Source organism: Cervus canadensis, chromosome 29 (assembly GCF_019320065.1).
Source record: "Cervus canadensis isolate Bull #8, Minnesota chromosome 29, ASM1932006v1, whole genome shotgun sequence".
Taxonomy (NCBI): Eukaryota; Metazoa; Chordata; class Mammalia; order Artiodactyla; family Cervidae; genus Cervus; species Cervus canadensis.
Genome location: NC_057414.1, coordinates 21,087,138 through 21,096,589, shown reverse-complemented (window position 1 = coordinate 21,096,589; position 9,452 = coordinate 21,087,138).

The window sequence follows — 9,452 nt, the reverse complement described above, 5'->3', positions numbered from 1 at the left end:
AAGATGGACACAATAAAGAACAGAAATGGTATGGTCCTAACAGAAGCAGAAGATATTAAAGAGAGGTGGCAAGAATACACAAAAGGACTATACAAAAAAGACCTTCATGACCCAGATAATCACAATGGTGTGATCACTCACCAAGAGCCAGACATCCTGAAATGCGAAGTCAAGTGGGCCTTAGGAAGATCACTATGAACAAAGCTAGTGGAGGTGATGGAATTCCAGTTGAGCTATTTCAAATCATAAAAGATGATGCTGTGAAAGTGCTGCACTCAAAATATCAGCAAATTTGGAAAACTCAGCAGTAGCCACAGGACTGGAAAATGTAGTTTTCATTCCAATTGCAAAGAAAGGCAATCCCAAAGAATGTTCAAACTACCACACAATTGCACTCATCTCACATGCTAGTAAAGCAATGCTCAAAATTCTCCAAGCCAGGCTTCAACAGTATGTGAATATTCAGATGTTCAGGCTGGATTTAGAAAAGGCAAAGGAGCCAGAGATCAAACAGCCAACATCTGCTGAGTCATCGATAAAGCAAGAGAGTTCCAGAAAAGCATCTACTTCTGCTTTACTGACTATGCCAAAGCCTTTGTGTGGATCACAACAGCTGTGGAAAATTCTTTAAAGAGATGGGAATACCAGACCACCTGACCTGCCTCTTGAGAAATCTGTATGCAGGTCAGGAAGCAACAGTTAGAACTGGACATGGAACAACAGACTGGTTCCAAATTGGGAAAGGAGTATGTCAAGGCTGTATATTATCAGCCTGCTTATTTAACTTATATGCAGAGTACATCATGAGAAACACTGGTCTGGATGAAGCACAAGCTGGAATCAAGATTGCTGGGAGAAATATCAATAATCTCAGATATGCAGATGACACCACCCTTATGGCAGAAAGTGAAGAAGAACTAAAGAGCATGGATGAAAGTGAAAGAGGAGAGTGAAAAAGTTGGCTTAAAGCTCAACATTCAGAAAACTAAGATCATGGCATCCATCTTCATGGCAAATAGATGGAGAAACAATGGAAACTGTGACTGATTTTATTTTGGGGGGCTCTAAAATCACTGCAGATGATGACTGCAGCCATGGAATTAAAAGACACTTGCTTCTTGGAAGAAAAGATATGACCAACCTAGACAGCATATTAAAAAGCAGAGACATTACTTTGTCAACAAAGTTCCATCTAGTCAAAGCTATGGTTTCTACAGTAGTCATGTATGGATGTGAGATTTGGACTATAAAGAAAGCTGAGTGCCGAAGAACTGATGCTTTTGAACTGTGGTGTTGAAGAAGACTCTTGAGAGTCCCTTGGACTGCAAGGAGATCCAACTAGTCCATCCTAAGAGAAATCAGTCCTGAATATTCATTGGAAGGACTGATGCTGAAGCTGAAACTCCAATATTTTGGCCATCTGATGTGAAGAACTGACTCATTTGAAAAGACCCTCTAGCTGGGAAAGATTGAAGGCAGGAGGAGAAGGGGATGACAGAGGATGAGATGGCTGTATGGCATCACCACCTCAATAGATATGAGCTTGAGTAAACTTCAGGATTTGGTGATGGACAGGGTGGCCTGGCGTGCTGCAGTCCATGGGGTCACAAAGAGTCAGACACGACTGAGCGACTGAACTGAACTGAAAAACTATAAGAGCAGAATACACATTTCTAATAGCATATGGAATATTCTCTAGGCTATATAATTTGTTAGGCCACAAAACAAACTTCAGTAAAATTAAACAGGTTGAAATCATACAAAATGTTTTCTCCAACCACAATAGATTGAAATTGGAAATAATAGAAATTAACCTAAGAAGTTCAGAAATATGTGGTAATCAAGCAACATACTCTTTTTTTTTTTTTTTTTGACTTTTTAAAAATTTTATTTTTATTTGTTGGAGGCTAATTACTTTACAATATTGTAGTGGTTTTTGTCATACATTGACAGGAATCAGCCATGGATTTACATGTATTCCCCATCCTGATCCCCACTCCCACCTCCCTCTCTACCCAATCCCTCTGGGTCTTCCCAGTGCACCAGGCCGGAGCATTTGTCTCATGCATCCCACCTGGGCTGGTGATCTGTTTCACCATAGATAATATACAGGTTTTCGATGCTGTTCTCTTGAAACATCCTGCCCTCGCCTTCTCCCATAGAGTCCAAAAGTCTGTTCTGTACATCTGTGTCTCTTTTTCTGTTTTGCATATAGGGTTATCATTACCATCTTTCTAAATTCCATATATATGTGTTAGTGTACTGTAATGGTCTTTATCTTTCTGGCTTACTTCACTCTGTATAATGGGCTCCAGTTTCATCCATCTCATTAGAACTGATTCAAATGAATTCTTTTTAATGGCTGAGTAATATTCCATGGTGTATATGTACCACAGCTTCCTTATCCATTCATCTGCTGATGGGCATCTAGGTTGCTTCCATGTCCTGGCTATGATAAACAGTGCTGCAATGAACATTGGGGTACACGTGTCTCTTTCAATTTCTGGTTTCCTCGGTGTGTATGCCCAGGAGTGGAATTGCTGGGTCATATGGCAGTTCTATTTCCAGTTTTTTAAGTAATCTCCACACTGTTCTCCATAGTGGCTGTACTAGTTTGCATTCCCACCAACAGTGTAAGAGGGTTCCCTTTTCTCCACACCCTCTCCAGCATTTATTGCTTATAGACTTTTGGATAGCAGCCATCCTGACTGGCGTGTAATGGTACCTCATTGTGGTTTTGATTTGCATTTCTCTGATAATGAGTGATGTTGAGCATCTTTTCATGTGTTTGTTAGCCATCTGTATTTCTTTTCTGGAGAAATGTCTGTTTAGTTCTTTGGCCCAGTTTTTAATTGGGTCATTTATTTTTCTGGAATTGAGCTGCAGGAGTTGCTTGTATATTTTTGAGATTAATCCATTGTCTGTTTCTTCATTTGCTATTATTTTCTCCCATTCTGAAGGCTGTCTTTTCACCTTGCTTATAGTTTCCTTTCTTGTGCAAAAACTTTTAAGTTTAATTAGGTCCCATTTGTTTATTTTAAGCAACATACTCTTTTAATAACTATGGTCAATTAAGAAGTCATAATATAAATTAGAAAATACTTCAAAATGAATAAAGCTAAGACACAGCATATCAAAACTTATAAGGTGCATTGAAAGCAACCATGCTTCAAAGGCAATGTATAGCTATAGCAGGCTATAGCTGAATAAAATATTAATCTCAAACCATAACCTTAATATCTCATATTAAGACACTGAATAAAAGAGCAAAGTAAAACTAAAGCAAGCAGATGGAAAGAAATTATAAAGATTTGAGTATAAATGAAAAGAAGTAGAAGATAGAAAACCATAAATTCAACAAACTCGAAGTTATTTTTGGTAAAAATATCAAAACTAAAGCTGTACTGACCAAGAAAAAAAAGAGAAAAGGCTCAGATTACTTAAGAATAAGAGAGGGTTCATCACTATCCATCTTTTAGAAATAAAAGGGAGCATGAGGGAATATTATGAGCTATTTATGCTAACAAACTAGATAACTTAGGTAAAATGGACAAATTCTTAAAAACATAACTGAAATTTATTCAAGGATAAATGAAAATGTGAATAGACCTTTAAGAATAAATATATTATATTAGTACTCCCCAGGAAAAAAAAATCACAGGCTCAGATAGTTTATCTGGTGATTTCTATCAAATATTTAAAGAAAAATTAACACCGATCCTTGGTGGCTCAGACGGTAAAGCGTCTTCCTACAATGCGGGAAAGCCAGGCTCGATTCCTGGGTCGGGAGGATCCCCTGGAGAAGGAAATGGCAACCCACTCCAGTACTCTTGCCTGGAAAATCCCATGGACAGAGGATCCTTATAGGCTACAGTCCATGACTGAGCGATATAAATTTCACCCTTTAACTTTCTTAACACCAATCCTTAAAAATTCTTCCAAAAATATGGAAAAGGAGAGAACACATCCCAAATCATTCTAGGAGGCTATATTGCTCTGATCCCAGCACCAGACAAAAGACCTCACAAGAAAACTAAAGACCAATATCTCTCATAAACATATATATATAAATATTCTCAAAGAAATAGTGGATAAAATCCAGGAACATGTATATATAATTATAACCCCAAATTATGTGGGAATTTCTCCAGAATTGCAAATTTGTTTTAACATCTGAATGTCAGTTAATGTAATATACCATATCATAGGATAAAAACTGCATGATTGTCTCAATAGATGCAGAAAAAGAATTTGATAAAATTCAATATACTTTCATCATAAAAACTGTAAACAACCTATAAATTAAAAGGAACTCCCTCAACTTCACAAAAGACACCTACAGAAAACCCATAGCTAAGATCATATTTAATGGTAAATTACAAAATGATCATGAAAAAGGTAAGAATTTCCACTCTTGTCACTTCCTTTCAATATTGTAATGAAATTTTAGGGAGGATAACTAAGCAAGAAAAAGAAATAAAAGACACAAGATTAAAAATATAAAAAGTAAAACCAACTTTGTTTTCAGGCAATATGGTCGTCAAAGGAATCTACTAAAGATAGTATTAGAGTAAATGACTTAAACAAGGTTGCAGGATACAAGATTGATAAGAATATAAGAAAAATTAACGTTATGTGTACACTAGCAACAAACAATCTGAAACTCTTCCAAATACAATAGCATACAAAAGCAAGAAATATTTATGAATAAATTTTACAGAATGAAAAATTACATGCTGAAAACTACAAAACATTGTTGAAAGACATTATACTGTAACTATACAAATGGAAAAATATTCATGTTCCTGAATCAAAAGACATAATGTACTTAAGATGACAATAGTTTTCAAATTGATCTGTAGACTGCACATACTCACTTTTAAAACCCCAGATTATTTTTATTTTTTTGCAGAAATTAAAAAGCTGATTCTAAAGTTTATATGGAAATGTCAGGGACCCAGAACAGCCAAAGCAATCTTGAAAAAGAAAAACATATTTGGAAAAATCATACATATGATTTTAAAACTTGCTACAAAGCTATAGTAATCAAGGGGGTCCTGGCACAAGAATAGAGGTGAAGATCAGTGTTAACAGAATTGTATATCTGAAAAAAAACATTCACAGTTATGGGTAGTTGACTTTTTATAAAGGTATAATATAATTCAACAGGAAAAAAAACAACAACAGGCTTTTCAATAAGTGATGTGGAACAAGTGGATGTCCACATGAAAAATAATGAATTTAGACCCCTACCTGACACCATACACAAGCTGTTTAAGATGAAAACTCTAAGAAGAAAGCATGGATAAATCTTCATGACCACAGATTTGGCAAGGATTTAGTAGACAGGACACCAAAAGAACAAGCAATAAGAGAATAAAATAGATTAATTGGATTTCAACAAAGTTAAAAGTCTTACGCTTCAAATACCTACAGAATGAGAGAAAGCATTCACAGACCATGTATTTGATAAGGAACTTATACAAACGGCCAATAAGCACATGAGCTATGCTCAATATCATTAGTCATTGCTGCTGCTGCTGCGTTGCTTCAGTCATGTCCGACTCTGTGCGACCCCATAGATGGCAGCCCACCAGGCTCCCCCGTCCCTGGGATTCTCCAGACAAGAACACTGGAGTGGGTTGCCATTTCCTTCTCCAATGCATGAAAGTGAAAAGGGAAAGTGAAGTCGCTCAGCCGTGTCCGACTCTTGGCGACCCCATGGACTGCAGCCCACCAGGCTCCTCAGGATAGGAAACTGCAAGATAATCCCATGGTGAGAGAACAATTCATACACATAGGGTGGCTAATGGCCTTTTCTGAAATAGTTCATCAACATTTGAAACTGAAACTTGCTTTGTCAGTGTTATCATCAGTGGAAACTGGAACTGCTGCTCCCACTGTTGTTGACAGAAAGAATGATCTCTCTCTTATCAGTATTTCTAGATGAGCTATACTGAGTGATTGCATCTGATTAACTAAGGTTACGTTACCTCACTACAAACTTTCTGCCAGAGAATCTGGGAAAGCAATAAAGCATCTCCAGCCTAACAATTAGAGACAAGTTCTGCTTTTCATCAAGAATTGAAAGCTAAGGAATTCTTCAAATATAGCAAAAATGTACAGATACTGGACATTCAGAAAAGATAAAAATGTACACCCTGGTACGCATATGAATGTGGACACTTGCATGTAGAACAAGCCATGCAGACAACTACATGTACATTCATTAAAACATTTAGAATGTTGTAGTTTCAAAATCTCATTTTTCTTCTTCTACTGATCAGTATTTTGTGATTATTTTAATGAATTAAATAAACCTTTTAATAGTAAAACAATCTTAATTATTTTAAAAATAATTACTAAGGTAATATTCATTTTTTAAATAAGTTTTAATTATCTCACCTGGTGGGTTGGAATGCTCTACTTGAATACTATAGACACAGTATATTATTCTATTCTAATAGCTTGTTTTCATTTTAATTAAATTTCTAATATCATTCATTGCACTTAGAAAATGATTGTCTTTTCACCCACGCATTTGTGAAAGCCTCATCTGTAATCATATCTGTCATTCCCAGTTCAATCATATACTCATAAATCTTCCATGGACAGTGTAGTCTGTTTCTAATGAAAGCCTTCAACTTAGTCTAAGAAGCATTCAACTGAGGCACTTTCAAAATCTTCTTTCATTCAAATCGCTGAGGAAGCTCTAAGTACCCTGCTGTCCAAATGACAGTGAAATTAATGATCCAAAGGAAAAGTTAAAACCTCTAAAGTCCTTTCTAGAAACAAAATCAGAGCATGAAATGCAAGGAAAAGCATGCCAGAGAGGTCTCACTATCAAGCCAGAGGTACCTGGGCTTTTCTAAGGAGCCAGTAAATCAATATAATTTCATATTCTCAGAGTTCATTGAAAAGAGTAATTATGTTAGTCAAAATAATAAGGCTGAGGCTAGTATCTGAATCATATGCCAAGTGCAATGATAATGAATATATTGAGGATCCAAAGAAATAGAATAAATTTTTTTTCAAATGAGATGTGATTTTGTGGTAAGGTTGAAAGTACAGACAGTGGAGTTTAACAAATGAAGGTTTATATCTAGACACTTCATATAATGTTGAAAATTGTTACAGGCAGAAACCATTACATGAAAATGGAATGCATTAAAACAAAGACCATCTTATGCCCAAATCAGGCAGACACATCACTTGTTTACATCTATAACTTTACAGGCAAATGGAACAATAAATTCACATAATTTAACAAAATAATTAACTTTGAAGAAGCTACTTCCTCTGAGTTATTCATGCATTAATTAATTCAGTAAATATTTAATTAGCACCTACCATGTACGTGGCAGTCTAGAGATATTTGTATGTATATGACAGCAGAATAAGGAATCGTAGGGAGGAGTGTGTGCATAAACAGACTGTTTACAAGTAGTGTATATTGTTGGGGGAAGGGGGATTGGAGAGCTGCTCTAAAGATGCATATAAAAATAACATACACATATGCACATACATACAGCTTACTTTCTAAAGTGTAAGATGTTCCACTATAATAATTAAGGTTTGGGGGAGTCTAGAAGAGAGTCAGATTCAGTCTCTGAATTAATTTAACAGATTATAACTTCTGCTAAGTATTTTAGCCATTTGATTGATCATTTAGGTCTTTCCTAACCTGAAGATTTTTAAATAGCATGACAATGTTATCAGTCATATTCAAACATGGGAATAGGCTTAAGTCATCTCTAAAAAGGAAAATTATTTTCAATTTGACTAGGAAAGACACAAATATATTCTTTATAAAGAGAAATACTTAAAAAATAATTCAGAAAGTCTAAAAAACAAAAAGATGGACAAATGTATATGAGGCAAACAGAAATAGTAAAACAGGCATTGCTCTGTTGATTTCAAAGTAGAATTTACATTAAAAGTATTAAATTCAACAAAGAATACTTTTTAATTATAAAAGCTACAATTCAGAAAATGATATGCTATGAATATATATAGAAAAAGTGACAGCAACTGTCTTAGTAAGGCAAAAACTATAGGGAGTATAGTATATTAAAATACATTATAGTAGAATGATTTTTGACTTCACCCTGTACAAGACATATTAAGTAGCCAGAAAGTAAATATCAAGAACTTGAATAATATAGTCAATAAAGACTGTTTTATGTCTATATATTGAACCGTGTCCTGATAATAGAAAACATAACTTCATCTCAAAATATTTGGAACAGTCACAAAGTTAGTCATATAGGAGGCAAAGAGAAAGCATTAGGAACTTAAACAGAGTAAAAGTAATGTACATTGATCATAACGTAACAAAACTGGAAACATAACAATATATAAACTAAAACCCTTCAACTTAAAAATTAAAAAGTCATGATCTAATAAATAATTCATGGTTGAAAGCAGAATGAAAAATCACAATTATAAAGTGTCTAAAAATTAGTCATAAAACACCTCTATATCAGAATCACAGGGACCTATTTAAAAATTGACCAAAGAAAAATGAAAATAAACCTAAATACTTTTAATAACCATAAAATAATTAAAAAAAAACAGCGAATTAAGTTCCAACTAAAATGCCAGAAAAAAAGAGAAAACATAGCAATTTTTAACAGCATAAATTAAAGGCAAAAATTGTTAAGGTAGAGAAAGAAAAATCAGTGAGTGCAATTTAATAAGTCAAAATCCCAGTTTTGGTTAACAAAGTAGACAAAATACTAGTTAATCATGGGAAAAAGAAAAGACATGTGTATATACAATAAGAAATGACAAGAAGAAAATAGCTATTGAAACAGAAGAAACTTTAAAAATTCTTAAGGGACTATTTACAGATCATTGTGGCCATGGTAGACATGTAAACTTCACTACACCAATTTTCACTGAAGATAGAGAGTGTTACTAAGGAATAACAAGTTAACAGGCACAGAGGGACTTTACACTGAATAGTTCCAATAATACATAAATTATTCCAGAGTCTAGAGAATAAAGGACATGTTAAAATTCCTTTTTAACATTAATACCTAAACCTGATATAAACCGCTGAAAGGAAGAAAATTATAAAATGAATATCACATGTAAAACTACAAAAAATATTTCTTTAATAGAACCCAAGATCACAAGAAGAAAATTATATGTCATGATCAAGTAAGATTTTTTTGGAGGAATGCAGTATTTGTTTATTAGTAGTGACTATATTACTATATTGAGGAGGGCATGACAACCCACTCTGGTATTCTTGCCTGGAAAATCCCATGGACAGAGGAGCCTGGTGAGGTACAGTTCATAGGGTCACAAAGAGCTGGACATGACTGAAGTGACTTAGCATCATACATGCATGCATGCATATTACTATACTATACTAACAGATCTAAGGAGAAAAAAATATACGTTACTGTTTTCACAAACACACTCTCACTTGTAATTTTTTAAAA